At 40.5% G+C, this 15,676-nt stretch overlaps 1 long non-coding RNA gene across 1 annotated transcript in view; it reads left to right on the forward strand.

The window, feature by feature from the left end:
- Nucleotides 1–5,608, forward strand: part of LOC147142396 (uncharacterized) — a 29,543-nt gene extending 23,935 nt beyond the window's left edge. The window contains exons 4-5 of the long non-coding RNA XR_015088237.1: nucleotides 2,537–4,012; nucleotides 4,103–5,608. This is a non-coding gene — a long non-coding RNA (uncharacterized LOC147142396). The remainder of the gene's footprint in view (nucleotides 1–2,536; nucleotides 4,013–4,102) is intronic.
- The last annotated feature ends 10,068 nt before the right edge of the window (nucleotides 5,609–15,676 follow it).

The raw sequence follows: 15,676 nt of genomic DNA on the forward strand, positions 1-15,676 counted from the left end.
TCACTATGCTCCCTTCCAGAACACTGGGAAATTTCACACCTCTGATTACAAAAGTGTTAATAAAATATATATATATATATATTACAGTATTTTTTGTTGCAATTTGTATTTTTCGGATTATTTATATTCAAGATTTAATCCTAGCAGCTCTCTACACCTGCGTCTTGAAAGGCAATGTATCCTGTCCAAACAGTGTTGCAGTAATGGTGAACATGTATTGATTAACATCCTGGTCAATCAGATGTGTTACGTGTAATGATTGGCATGCAAAACCATCCAATAATCTCATGAACAGCGACTGAAAAGATAGCCATTTACGATTGGATGTGCAAAAAGGCTGGACTTCAACAGAAGTGCAAGTCACAGTGTGGCGAAATAATTCATGCTGACTAAAGTTACTAAATCACAGTTACATTTCGAAGAAGGATATTTATCAACTCTTCGGCATGGACTTTTTTTTTTTTTTTTGTATATAGATACAGTACATCACTAGATCATATTTGCAAGATGTTGAGCCCCCAAAATGAAGGCTGCCAAATAAGATGAGGTTTGTCGAACTACGCTACAATAATGCAAAACAGACACCATCTTCTTTGGTATACATTTAACTGGAAAGGGGCCTACAGGGATGACCTTTCGAATCTTTTTAAAATCAAGTCTGGTGCTTTGCTGCATGGCTACAAACTACAATTTTGTTTGCACATTTATCAATCTTCTCCATATTTTCATGTGACCGGCCATCAGCCCACTATTTACCAAGTTCTCCACCTACCAAGCTACTTTACTGGCGTATGAGCACTAAACAGGAATAAAACAGTACTTATGTTATCAGGTGATCGGTGGTATTCAGTTAATTTAGGGAGTTAAGTCCATCTTCAATTTCGTTTACCCCCCTGGCCTCAGTTTATCATTTGATGAGATAATGATCTATTTCCCCCGTCTCCTCTTCCATATGACCTACTCCAAACTTCACTTCCATCCTCGTGTCATCTTCCCTGCTTGCAAGAGAGATTCTTCTTGGCATCTAGGGAGCAACGGCTCTTCTGAGCGAGCGTCTTGGCACTTTCATCTCCAAATGTCTCTTGAGTGACGGACTGAGAGTGATCAAAAATGCCAGTCCGATTGCTGCTTGAGATTGGCCAGGGGAGATAGAGGAGCCAATCTGTTCTGGCTGAGAGTTGAATCTTTTCACCTGAAGTCTAGCTGGTGGATGGACTGTGAAACGAGATGCTACGTTAATAGTTGTTTTACTGCAGGGGATTTTGTCATGCATATCATTCCGAATCGGCGTTCTACATCCGTGGATTCACATAGTCTCAGATTTAAAAAAAATATATATATTCAATCCATTTTTTTTCATATTTATGATTTTTCCCATTTCCCCTCCGTGTTTTTGTGGAAAAAGTATATTGAATGTTTATCGGTGGTTTTTGAAAAATATTTTGGCTTTGGAAAAAAAAAACAATCCAAAAACATGTTTTGTTTTTTTAAATATTTTTTGGGAAAATTAATCAAGGGGCCATTCAGAGTGCGCCCACAGGCCGCATCCACCAGTTGCCCATCCCTGAGCTGCTGGATAATGAGTCATGTCCTTCTTGTTAAGACCCCACATCCTGCCCGTTGCTAGATAAACAAATAATATACAGTATACACGCAACAGTGCAGAGGTAGATGGATGCTGTGTGTGCGTGTGTGTGTATGTGTGTGTCAAGGACTGTTTGGTCTTCAGGCCCAGAATGGAAAGGCCACAGCTGTCAAAGAACCCAAGCTCATCTCTATATAGTCTCCACTAAAGAAGATGTTTGCATTGGACTCTCAAATCCTTATCTCTATATGGCTTGTTCTGCTCTTGCTCCCCGCTGGTTGAAAGGGCGAGCAGGGCATTAAGGTCGTGATTGACGGCATCATTTCAGTAGTGAGCCCCGGTAATGTGTGTGCCAGTTTTTGCGTTGCCTCGACCGCATCATCAGCTCGCTTGAACCCGGCACTCGCAGCCATGCTTGGCCTACATTTGATCACAACGTCCCTGTCACTTTTTGACCGAGATCAAAGCAACACGCTAGCAGCTGGCAGAGCTCGCATGCATGCGTTATCAATCGCACGTGTCTCTTTCTTTTTAATGGATAAGGAAATATAGTTCAGAGCAAAGATCATAAGGAATGAGAGGGAGTCATTTTCGAGATGGTGGGGGTAGATGCGCCAAGAAAAAAAAAAAAAAGAAAATTCCTTTGTTGTGTTGTGACAGAAATGCACGAGCGATTATTTTCTGTATGTTCAACCTTGAAATTAGCCATATGCGAGTGAATGGGTTTTAAATGAGAGAGTTTATTTCTCCCTCTCCATTTCCGCCTCTTTAAATGACAATAAACGTGTGATAGCAGCACGACATGTTCTCTCAAAGGACACACGCAGAGGGAAATGATTCGCTCTCACTCTGGACTAATTCTACTTTTATCATAAAAATGAATCAAAACAGTGTGTCGGCTAGTTGTTGATCACATCCTTTTTTTTTTTTCTTTTCTTTTTTTTTTTAAAGGTGGGAGATGCAAGATCAGCCGTTTCGCCCCCCCCCCCTTGCACACTTGAAGATATCTGCGTGTAGGTCGTTGATGGATGCGCTCTGACTGGACGCAGCTCACATCGACAGGCAGCTGAGGAATCTGTCTAAGTAGCTCAGCCATACGCTCGTGCAAACACACAGCGACACGCTGTTTCTAGGCAATGCGCTGCTGCACTTGCTCGTGACGTTTAAGCTGCACCTGAATATGTTCGGCCAATGATTTTGCTTCTGCAGGCTTCCTCGTTGCGCATGTGCACGGATCTCATTCCCATCCATATTTGGTGATACCTTGTCTTGCAAGTTGAATTTGTTCCATGTCCAACCTTGTAATGTAATAATTCAATATTCCCAATAAGTCCAGGTGCGCAATACCCATTTAATGCTTTTATCGGATTGAGTGACACATGCCCGATATGACTGTTTACACTGATGGAGCACATGATGGAACCCCGATGTTTTGACAAGGAAGAACTTAGCAATAATGTATAAATGATATGAAAGGTTGTGTACCGTTCAGTATTATCATGCTTTGTTTTATTTGATCTTATTTTGGCATTATATTTTGTCCCTCACGATTACAGCCCTTTTCTACGGAGCCCCTCGTGACATGGGGGGGGGGGGGATCAGTTTTTCATCCTAATGAGAAAAGTTTTTCATTAGGATGAGAAACTTTCTCATCCTAACGAGAAACTTTCTCATCCTAATGAGAACATTTTTCATCCTAACCTGAAACTTTCTCATCCTAACCTGAAACTTTCTCATCCTAACCTGAAACTTTCTCATCCTAATGAGAAACTTTCTCATCCTAACGAGAACGTTTTTCATCCTAACCTGAAGCTTTCTCATCCTAACGAGAAACTTTCTCATCCCAACGAGAACGTTTTTCACCCTAACCTGGAACTTTCTCATCCTAATGAGAAAGGTTTCTCAGTGGATTGAGAAACTTTCTCATCCTAACGAGAACGTTTTTCATCCTAATCTGAAGCTTTCTCATCCTAACGAGAAAAGTTTCTCATCCTGATGAGACACTTTCTCATTACGACAACAACGTTTTCTCATTAGGATGAGAAACATATATATATTTTTTTCCCATGTCCCCTTTAGAGACTCCATACTTTTCTCCCCTTTGAAATGTTAGTTACCAGAGAAAATGCAATACAGCATGGTGGGCAATCGCTCACTCGTGACCATAATGAGGATAGGCGGTATAGAAAAAAGACGAATGGATGGGAGCTCACAATACCACATGGACACATCGTTTAATAGTGTCATTACTCACTACACTAAAACTGATGTAACAACAATGTTTATTTGTACACTTACTTTTCAATCTTTCTTGAAACTCAGTGAGTTAGTTGCCCGTGTCAACCTCTAGAGATGATTCCGCTAAATGCACGAAATGTGGACGGAGCAACACGCAGAGACATCAACAGAGCCTTGAATGCTTGAAATGTAATAGCGCTTGCTGCGGCAATGCTGCAACAAACCTCTGAAATGTGACAGAGTAACTGGAGCTTTTTTTTTTTTTTTTTTCAATTGCAGGCTCTGCTGTGTTGTGCTGTGATGTGGTTGGGAGGCTTGAGTGTGAAGACTGACAAGTGTGGCCAGTAAGACCTCTTTTTTTTTTTTTTTTTTTTTTTTTTATACAAGAACTGGACAAAAGTTTGTTGCCATGGCAACTGTAGCATCCTAAGGCGACTGCAGAAATTTTGTCTGAGTGGCTGGTATTGCATCGAAATCACACCTTGTGCGTGATGTCCTCTATTCACTTAAATGACCTTTAAAAAAAAACAAAAAAAAAAACATCTCGGTCGTCAGCAAGTCGTTCTTTGTCATTGTCTTTTTTTTTTTTAATAACCAATAATATACGGACATCGTGCAGAGCGGTGATACGTGTGGCTTGCAAAATGAATTATTGTTGTGCGTCTTCCTCAGAAAGTGCCAGCAGTTCTTCATAAAAATAATACACAGCTGCTCTGCTGTCTGCATGGCCCCAATCAATTTCGTTTTTTTTAGAGGATAATCTGATATTAGAGGCACACACAAATAGCCTCTTCTCAGCAACGTTTAGAAAAGGCTCTTGTTAATACAAGCTTGCGGTCATTTTTATTTTTTATTTTTTTGGTCCAAATTCAAATTAACGCTGCAGAATGTTAATGAACTCCAACTATGATTTGGAATGTTTGTTACATTATTTATTTATGCATCTACCCAGCCAGCACCTAGTTCTGTATATAAACAGACAGTATTTCCAAAAATTAAATACGCCTCCCGCCATCGCATAAACGTCCCGTCACAGCCGTAAACTCTCAATTTGCATCAACGCTCGCAAACCAGCATTCTCTCATTTACCTTCCGCGTCCCAAGTGTCTTTTAATCGCTTTTACTCTCTGCAGTCTTTGCCTCGTATGTCCTCTCTATTTCTTCCCCTCCTACTCCCCCTCCTCATCTTCAGAACCCATTGAGGTTTTACAACAATGGCGCCGTAGAGGGGATTAAGCTGTATGGTGTCCGATGGGGAAATCAATGAGCACATGCGATTTCCTGAGCTGCTAACCATCCTCTGACATGTCCACCAATTAGCAGTGTCAAATGAGGACATGCTACCCACATCTACAAGGTCATTAGATTGGTATCTAAACTACTTGTGGAGCGGTACCTTCTGTGTGTAGGTGTGCTCCTGTTTTTCTCTCTTTGTGTGGCACAAACTTGTCCCACCTTTATGGTGTCAACATTCTTCTGGGTGTGGACATTTGACATGGAAATGATACATCGTTTTCTCATTTCAGCCGATAAGTTTGTTTGCTTGAGTGTTGTGGCAATACGTTACCGACATGTACAAGGCCATTAGCTCAGTATGTAAGTCGACACCCCACCTTTATGATGGGGAAATTCCTCTTTTGTTTGGAAAGGCAATGATAATCTCATTTTAGCCTATTAGACGTGTGCGTGCGTCTTGATGTTTCACCTTCATCTTGTGGACATTGCTTGTAGTGTGGACTTTTGGTATAGAAATGCTAGCTTCAACTCATGTTAGCCAATACAGCTGTGCGGGTGTGCGTGTGTGTGTGTGTGGGGGGGGGGGGGGGGTGTAATGGAAACATGAAAACTTAATGTGTGCTTGTGTGCTCCCTTTGTCTTGATTACCAGCATGCATTGCTTAATAACATTTGGGATTACACCATGTGCAGCTTGTCACACTCGGTGTAATTGCATCCACTTTGGAGAAATGAATCGAGAAGCAATTTTGGAATAATTTCGATTTCATGACGCAGTTAGTGGAGGCTTTCGCGCTTCGCACACATGCCCGTCGTTGCTCCTATTTCTTTTTCTGGTGTCAAAGGATAACAATGAACGACTTTTCATTTTTGCCTCATACCTGGCATTTATATCCTACACCAGGAAGGTAAATTGACAGTACCTTGCGTCCATAATTGCGCAATACAGTGCAATTACAATTATAATGAAGAGTGAATGCAAAGCTCATCTTTTAAGAACTGATGACAGTTTTAATACATGTGTGCTCTCACAGTGAGAGCAGGTTGGCGTTGTAAACATGTTGACAGCAGAAGAAGCTTAAGCTAACCATTTTTTCCCTCCTTTAATAATTCTTTTGCTACTTGCCTTCCCCCTATATGGCACCGTGCTGGATGTCATTTTTGATGAAGCTGTGCATTAGTTGTACTCTCTGATCACACATAATGAAAGAAAGATATGAGAAGAGGGGCCCCTGCCGTTCACTAACGCGACATGGCGCACATGACAAAAGCAATATGGCTACATCGATTTGATAATGTGAGATTGTATGATGACATTAAATACAATCTAAACAAATAGTGATGTTTTTTTGAGCTTTTATTTGAGTGGTTGGCAATTGTAAAGTCACTGATAAACTAGTGGTTTACTACTGCTATTACGTGACTAAGTGCCATTTTGCACTTGGGATTTGACTTGGCCCGGGCCATGTGCAAAGGCTCTTTTTTCGAAGGTGAACGCTGCACCTTCACACCATCATGTTGTGTTGCGTGCACCAAATTGAAAAGATACCAACTTTAGAGCACAGTCAACCCTGCGACCTCTTCCCCCATTAGCCTCAGGAATCACATGCCGCACGATCGATCCAACCAGGAAGTGACCGGGAAGCCGTGCTGCCGTTCCAGTAACAGGTAGCCATGTTTAGCATTTATATAAGTCCCCGTCAGTCCATCCGCCCCAAGAAGATTGCGCAGCTCTGGGTGCGTCTTAGCATCCAAGAATATAGTGTTCCACTTTCTCAGGTCTGAGTTGTGCTTGGCTGACTGATTTCAGGACAGCTGTGAGTGAGGGCCACTCTGCTGCTCTGTCAGGGATGGAATCAGAAGCACTGGACTGAGGCCTGCCATCCTCTGTTACTTCTACTTGTCAGCTTTTCTCTCTCTAATGGCTTCCCATGTGGAGAACGGTCCAAGTGAAGAGGAAAAAAAAAAAAAAAAAAATACATATTCTCCTGAACACTTGTCTGTAGGTGGGTGTCATGCAATTCTCTGAAAATGTCAAGAACTCAAGGTTACCATAGAATATATGTATTAACTTCCATTGTGTGCAAGACAAAGGGGCCACAGAAAAACACTTCTATTCAGAGCTTCTATTCAGATATGTGAGAACACTGAAAACATCCGTGATTGGAAAAGCACTGAGTGCGGCGCGGTCCTCCGCCAAGGTGGCAAGACTATGGTCTGCATATCAACAGCAATGAGGTGAAAAAAAAAAACCCGTTTGAAACGGTTCACTTTACTGTGTGCTCCGTGTAGTCTATACGGGACTGTACGAAGTTCATTTAAACGATCGCTATAAACGTATTGATGCAGGGCAGAAGGGGCGGAGCCGGGACGTGGCTAGTGCGTGGGCCTGGAAAAATCAAGGCGGGCCTGAATATTTCCCTCACTGAACGCAATCCTCCGGTCCCGACACATCGTATATTCAAATGAAATGACAAACTGAATAATATGAAGTTCAGATCTTTCTTAGACAACCACAATGATGCCATTCTTAATATTCAATCAAACAAAAAACAAACAAACAAAACACAAATTCAAAAATAATTTAATAATAATTTACTAAAAAATGAAAACTATATATTTTTTTCATGAATCTCCCTGGGTGGGCAGTCTGTCAAACCGGGTGGGCCTCTGTGCCCACTCAGGCCCACCCGTGGCTCCGCCCCTGCAGTGCAGTGAAGCGGACCAAAATTTTAGGTAGTTTGCCAACACAGTTGATTTGAAATCAACATTAATCACGTGTGTGTAGACATTGATAGGTTTTCATCTATATCTCCATGGGCTGTTGTGTTTTCACTTCAGAAGTCACTATTGAGCCATGTTTTTCCAACTTGAATGTTTTGTTGGCTCATTCCTTATGTCACTTACCCTTTCTCACACAGCCCGCTTGTTTACACAGACACAAGAGAGTATAACCATAATTTTAAATTCCATTGACATCACCAAATTCTGTGAGAAAGCTTTACCAGACCTTCACTTGCTGCGAGTTTGTGCTTCATCTCATTTGATGTGAAAGCATGCTCCGTCGCAACACTTAATTTGAGAATTGACTTTATGTCTCGAGGGATTGTTATCATACAGTCGCTTCCGAGAGGCCAAGAGCCAACTCAGTCCTTGCTGTTAAGCAGAAGGTGTGTGAGATGACGATTTCAAGGCCGTTAATACGAAACCCGCCAAATCCCAAAGTACCAGCTCCACTTCCTACATATGCATACTTGGCAAGTGACTAAAACTGTCACAAAAGCTGGCATGACCAACACCTTGGCATAAGTCTGTGGGTTTAATGTGCGTAGTAAGGCAGTCATTAAAAGTATGTTCTGACAAGCAGTCTCCCACAGGTACTGAGCTCCAAGCAAGCTTCTTAAACGGGTCTCCTTCCACAAATTTTACTGTAAATATATGTATATTGATACATTATATATTAATTATTTATTTAAAAAAAAAAAAAAAGATACACAAATACCCAGTACCAGGCCGGACCGCAGAGGGACAGGGAATTATTATTATTAATATTTTTTTAATTATTATTATTATTATTATTTTTAATATAAAAAAAAATATATATATATATATATATATATATATATATATATATATATATATATATATATATAGATATATATATTTTTTTTTTTAGCAGAGCATATCTGTCAGCATCTAACCCTAATCTACACAGGAGCGCCTGAGGCTTAAATTCTGAACCAAAACATCAGAACTGTAAGGCAGACATGTCAACCACTAGCCTACTTCCCCGTGTACAGTGAATATCTTGGAATTTATATTGCCTAAATTTCTATTCCATTTTCAGACTTTTTATGACAGGTCTGGTATCGAGCTGCAAATAAAGTGATGCACCCAACCGTTAATGCCTGAAGCGAATGGATACGTTCTTTTTTCCAAACTTCTTTGCCTTTGGAAAAATTGTTTTGACTTGGAAGTCAACCAGCATCATGGAAGAGATTTTGTTTCTTCTCAGGATGTAATGCTAGCAAAATAAATAAATAAAGCCCCGTTCTTTTGGACTTTTTTTCTCCTGTATTTTCATTGTTCTTCAAATCCCATGGCTGTGCCGTGAGAAACAATCCGGACAGGAAAAGCCGCATCATAAATTCCCCTAATTTCATCACAATGAAATGTGTTGTGTTTCCTCAAAGACTGAGTGTGTGCTGGCCTCTAAACCGAACACAGCCCATGGCGCAGGCATCAGAAGCTGGCAAACAAAGGCTACACAAAGTGTTTGATAGCAACCGTGAGATTACAAAGAGGTTGTTTGTTGCTGATTATGTGCCGGGATTGGAATCATGATTGGGTACTTCAAATACTTCTCCTCACCGAATTTCGGGGACTTTAACAGACGAGGGCTTAGCTGCAAACTATTTTAGCATAATGAAGTCAACTACGTAATGACCTCCCGAGTCACCAAATGTCTCCTATATTTCAAGTTTGGCATCTTATGTTGAATGGCTCCAGATATTTTACAGTACATGCATTTTTGTAATAGCAAAGCCATCATTATGGCAATTCTCTAATATGTACAGAAAATTGCCTGCAATTTAGCGTTGGACATCTTCTAGTTTACATGCTGCAATCGTGTTTGAGTGAAACGATCTAAACTGTTCTTGAATTTCCACTCCCCCCCCCCCCAGCATATTACTCTCATTAATTCTTAATGATGTCCATCAAAGCCAACATGACATGCAAATGTGTGATATTTTCATCCATCTTGTCCAGTGCTTCTACCACCTAATTGGAGGAAGCACCCTCCAGGCTCACCCGTTAAATCACCACGATACAAAATTCAGAGTCATTTTCACATTTGTAAAAAAAATAAAATGAAATCAAATAATAACATGCTTTCAAGCTATCACAAATGATGAAATTATCTAAATGCATTTTTGTTCTGCCTTTATGACCGAGTGTAAGCCATTTGGCACCCTGTGGCCTACACCCACCACCACCCCACCCCCCAAAAGCTTATTCACTTGCAGTAGCTGCTTATGTGGCAGACACTAGTGAGCATTTCCCAATCTACACTTACACTTAATTGATGAGTGAGGACAACGGAAAGATGCACATTGAATCATAGCCAGAGTGCACCTGCCAGACTATTTTTTAGGTTATCCACAAAAGGCCTTCTTACCGAATAATTCTTATTACTAATTGGAAATAATCCCCCCCCCAAAAATAATTGTAGAACCCCTCATCAAATCCACGTTTGTTATTCAGTATTAGAAACTTTGATACCTGTGATCACATTGATTTAATGTTGGTTTGTTTATTATTTATCATCTTTGACAAGATCATACGTCATAATATGATAATGAAAAACTGAATTGCATCACAGTGTGTAGGTGTATGTTGAAGCACGAATAAGGTGATGTAATTAAAGAGCAATGTATCATCCTGCATTACATGGCACATATCAGATGCACTTTTCCACTTTTTGAACAGCAGCGGTTTATACTTGTGTACTGTATAACTTAGAAACCGCATGACTGTGAGCAATTTTTTTTTTTGTTCAAGATCTTCCCTTTGATGTTTTAGAAAAAGTCATCAATAGACATCTATGAACAGTTTGTTCTTTGATATGAGTTCAAATGCCTTGGGTGCTGGTCTTAACTGCAATTAGAAGCAAGTGGAAGAATTATTTGTGATTTTTCATGTATTTCTTTTGTGATTTTGTGAATCACAGTCTTAAGGACCAACTTTTCTCTTTCTTTTATTTTTTGAAGATGAATCATAGGGAGCTGAAGCAAGTGAAGAAATCCAACAATATAACAAATGAACACTTGTCTCTCTTTTTATAGAAAGAACTGATATATTTCTTAAATTCACATTGTATAGAGCAGCAAACTGTATATTCTTGCCTGTAAACATTTTCAGTGGGGCAATTTTAAACATAATATTAGATCATATATAATAAATATACATTTCAGTCTAAACTTTCTTCTGAGTAGGTTGTATGGCCTTTTAGCAAAGGTAAATTGAGCCCAAAAAGAATTAAGATCTACTGTAATGTAATTTTGAGAACATTTGTTGTGCGGACTTCAAAAGGCAAAATCAAAACTCAGGACTCTATTGTGAAAACAAAAAAATAAATAACATTACTGAGATTATAAATATTTTAAACTTCTAAGTTTATAGGTCGCTGGTCCCGGCTGACGAATGTCATAAGGGAAGTTAATTCATTTAGCGGGTAGATTTTCTCTCCAAAGTCCAGACACGTATTAATTTGTTACTTCACCTCGTCATCCTTTGATGAGAACGATACTTGTCAGAAGTGTCTCTTATTCGCCACCATAGAAGCGATGATTACTGACTTGAGTGACTTTGCAACATGTTTAGCCATACAAGCTAGCCAGGCAACGCGTCTCGCTAGCTAGCTGTTGCGGTGTAAATAGCACCGAGCGCACATATTTCACGCCCTGACTTATCAACTTTGTGTGTACTAGTATGCATTTTCCTTATACTGTGCAATATAGGACGGACAACAGGCAATGTTTTTTAATTTTATTATTATTATTATTATTTTTAATGTTTTGCTTTGGATGTTTTACAGCACTTTGAGTAGCATTTTTATATATGAAAACTGCTGTATAAATAAAATGTGATTGATTGATTGACAATGAGTTGCCTAAAGGAAGAGGACCTTATTCATAGAATAGAGAACAGAATGATCACTGTTTCCTTTTTCTTACGCATGTTGGCCAATGAGAAGTGGAGAGGAAACACTCGTATCATTCAAGTGTCCCGCATATCAGAGGGAAAGAAGCGTCTCTGACCTGAACTGGCAGCAGCTCACACACACGCTGTGAGGTCCATAACGTGAGCTGGCTGAAATGGGATTGGAGAGATCAGACAGGTTTAGCGAGATGATATCCGGTCACCATGCTACCTACCGTCTTTGTTGTTAGCCAATTAATGCCTCATTAACCGGTTAGTCTGCGTGAGGCCACCTCAGGTTACAAGACCAGCAAATCTGATCTCCACCTGCTGCTTCCAATCTTATTATTATTATTATTATTATTATTATTAGGCGGAAGGAAGATTTTGCCAATCGCTGTCGATGTACGCCTATCGTCTCGCGGGCTTTATCCCCCTTTACTATGGTTTGATGCCCCGTCATACATGATGTTGGGGTGATGGCGCCTGGAATATTTGCATCTGGCATATTGCTCGGCAAAGTAATTTTTAGTCCATTGAAACGTTTTCGTGGCTGCTGTGGATGATGTGCGGGATAACTCCCTTTGCACGCCACTGATCCAAACAGAGAGTGTTCAACAGAGGTTCCACTGTGATGTGTGCCTTGCATACACAATTAATACATACCGCGTGAACAAAAAATATACTTTATACATTTGAATACGCAAATAATATATACTGTGTGAAATAATTATATATATATATTTCTTCTCCAGTCTCGCTGAAAGAATTTGTGCGTGTTCAAGGATGAATAGATAAGTCCGTTGGTGTGTTGTCCAGAAATATTTGTTCTTCTTGCCAAACACAAGCCCATTAATTGTGCATGAATAAAAAATAGAGAGCAAAACAGCAGCCTAGCAGCAAACTGGCATGTGCAAGTTGATTTAATATTCTCTGTGCTTTCAGCCCAAGCTGCTCAGCCTGTGCACTGTCTAGTCAACTCATGACAGCAAAGACTAATCTGGCTCATTAAAAAAGTAGTGAGCACTACTGTATATGCAAAACAAGTTTGGATGTAGTTAAGTATGCAGAGATGAAGGTGCTTTATTTAAGCCTCTTTAAGGTGCTGTGCCGTTTATATTCGGCCATCTTAAAAAGCTGCGCTGCGCTATGTATAATACACACTCGACAAGAAATAAAGCAACTTTTGCTCACAGGTTTCTTACTCCAGAATATATGTTGTATCGATAAAAAACAGTTCCCGTGAGAACTTATTGTACGCCTGAAGTGCAAGTCGACCAACGTGAACGCAACGCTAATCAATCTGTTAGTGTTTCAGAGTGAGCTCATGAACATTCCTGTCCTGGGGCCTTTCACGTGGCAAGTGAGTCTAATATTTTCACATTAGTAAGACCAAAACAACCGTTTCTAATGGTGCAGTAGGCCTTCGAAACCAATTGTAAACTGGGCGTTGTAAAAAAAAAAACTCAGGGGAAACATTTTTAGAAAGTACTGAAATTTAGCTGCCCTCATAGTTGCATAATACACACACATTCTCTAACCAATAATACCCCGCCCCCCTCCCCCGTGGTGCGTACACAGCACACTGGATCAGTTGGTGTGGTCAGAACCAGCGCGTGCTCTCTGCTCTCCTGAGTGCAATCAGTAACCCGAGCTGCCTGCTTGAATAACTCAGTTACCTCCAAAGCTTTCTCACTGCTGAAACATCATTTGAAAGTGCTTAAAAAACACTTTGTCCGTGGTCCTAATATTAGCCCGAATTGCATTGACATTCTGCTATCCAAGTCACTTTCACGGACTTGAGGTTGCACACTACAACAAGGTAAGAGGGTCGAAAAGTTGTCTGTTCCAAGTTGTCTGTATTCATAATCTGCTACCAGAGTGTCACTCAACTTAGATGAGGCGGTGTGAACGTGCCAGCTGATGTAACATGACAGGCGAGTCCACGGCCTCCTTATTTAATTAGGGGCCACATGTCTGTGGATCATACAGTATATTGTCCCTCACTGTAGCTTAACTGAGCATCCCTTCGATATTGATGCATCCCTCTGACAAGAGAAAGTACCGGTACTACTTGCTAGGGTACTTTTTCTGGCACCTGATCAGCCAGGGTTGGAACTGTGCCAAAGCCGATACTAAGTAGGTCAGGGGTCACCAGCGTGGTACCATAGAGCCCTCAATGGCCACATGAGTTGCCCACGGGCCTGTTCTAAAAATAGCTCACCGGTGATGGGACATTGGGATTTTCAAGGAATGTTGTAAAAGTTGATCTTTTGAAACACTAGCAGAGATTTATAGAAAACGTTAAATTGATGTGTCTTATTCCTACTTATTGTGAGAAATCATCACTATGATCAGTTTCTTCTAAAATAAATGAATGATTATCATTGATTATTGATTATAACATTATGTGTCATGCTAACATTATTAAAGGTCATTTGAGCAAATGTGTTATTTTCAGAAGGGTGCGTCATATTTGTATCCTTTCGCTGTACACTGCAAGAAAGAAAAAAATAAACACACGCAGTACGTTTGCTGTGCTGCATTTTCTTACCATACACAACAGCCTCCACTTTTTTGCATTTTTTTCCCCCTGCTTTTCTTTTCTGCTCCCGAGTAAAAAATATTCTCCTCGTTTTGGCCAACAGCCACATGCTGAGAAGTAAATACAGGAGACCCTCTTTCTCAACCATTGTTGTTGTTTTTTCCGCACTTCTCATTCTGATGTGTTCATTGAGATGTGGTTTTCACAGCTTCCCGCTGAACTAATTTGAGGTCGAAAACCGACCGCCGAAAATTGTGCAGTACATGCCTAAAATGTTTCCATTTTCTTGTAATATTCTGGTTCGCTGACTGTAAAATGGTTCATCGGTTGATTGATTGATTTCTGTGCGTGCAGCATGGGTTCAGTTCCCACTTAGTGATGGTGCAAATGTGATTGTAAATGTTTGTCACTGTCTCCACTTTGTGATTGACAGGCGAACCGTCCAGGGTGTAATCTTCCTTTCGCCTGAAGTCAGCTGGGACAGGCTCGAGGCAATCTCAACATTGAATTTGAATTGAGCATCCTCAATGATAATCACAACCATGATGGCATAACGTCACTATAGTGCCAATAGTTTAAGTTAGTACACCAGCGTGCAGTCAGGCGTGGAATTTACATCATGTGGCCTTGAAATTTGGTCTCTGGAGGACGCAGACTACGAATTTGGACACAGCATACATGTGCCCTGTGATTATCTGACAGCTTGGATAAGCTCCAGCACACCTGAGACCCTAATAAGTGTAAGTCGGTTATAAATTGGATGGACATGTCTGTTGTGTTGCCAATTGCCAGATATTCTGCAAAATATGTTTCATCTTTAAAATGAAATTATATGAACAAGGATCATTTTTTTTATTGGCTTTGAATCTCAAGTACAGTATTTATATTAAACAAGGCATTGAGAACATTTTGAAACATGCATCGGTTTTCTATGCCACTCTTCTCAACATTTTCCCCTCTCTTGTTAGATTTTATATGTGGAATTTGTATAGGCAAGTGCTCCCTTCTGGAATGCCTAATGGTTAAATATATGCAGATATTCATACGGGCATCTCAGTGAATAAATTATTTACAATACAAACGACAAGATTATTCAGGAAAATGGAGACCAACTAGAAATTAAACTGATTTAAAAATAACCGAAATGAATAAGTAAACATGTATGACAGAATGAAATACCGCACGCTCAAATGTGTCGTGTGGCAAAAGCGTGAGTGCATGTACCTGTACATGCAATTTAAAAATGAACCACAGGCGTCAACCAGGGGCGCCCTCTATGGACTGAGTGAAGCACTGCATGAGCGGAGCGCCTGCCCCTCCTCTCCCCTCCCCTGCCCTCCCCTTCCCCTCCCCCTCAGCGTGGAGCGGGAG

The sequence above is a fragment of the Filicampus tigris genome, chromosome 9, assembly GCF_054856515.1.
Source record: "Filicampus tigris isolate MCC_2025a chromosome 9, RoL_Ftig_1.0, whole genome shotgun sequence".
NCBI lineage: Eukaryota > Metazoa > Chordata > Actinopteri > Syngnathiformes > Syngnathidae > Filicampus > Filicampus tigris.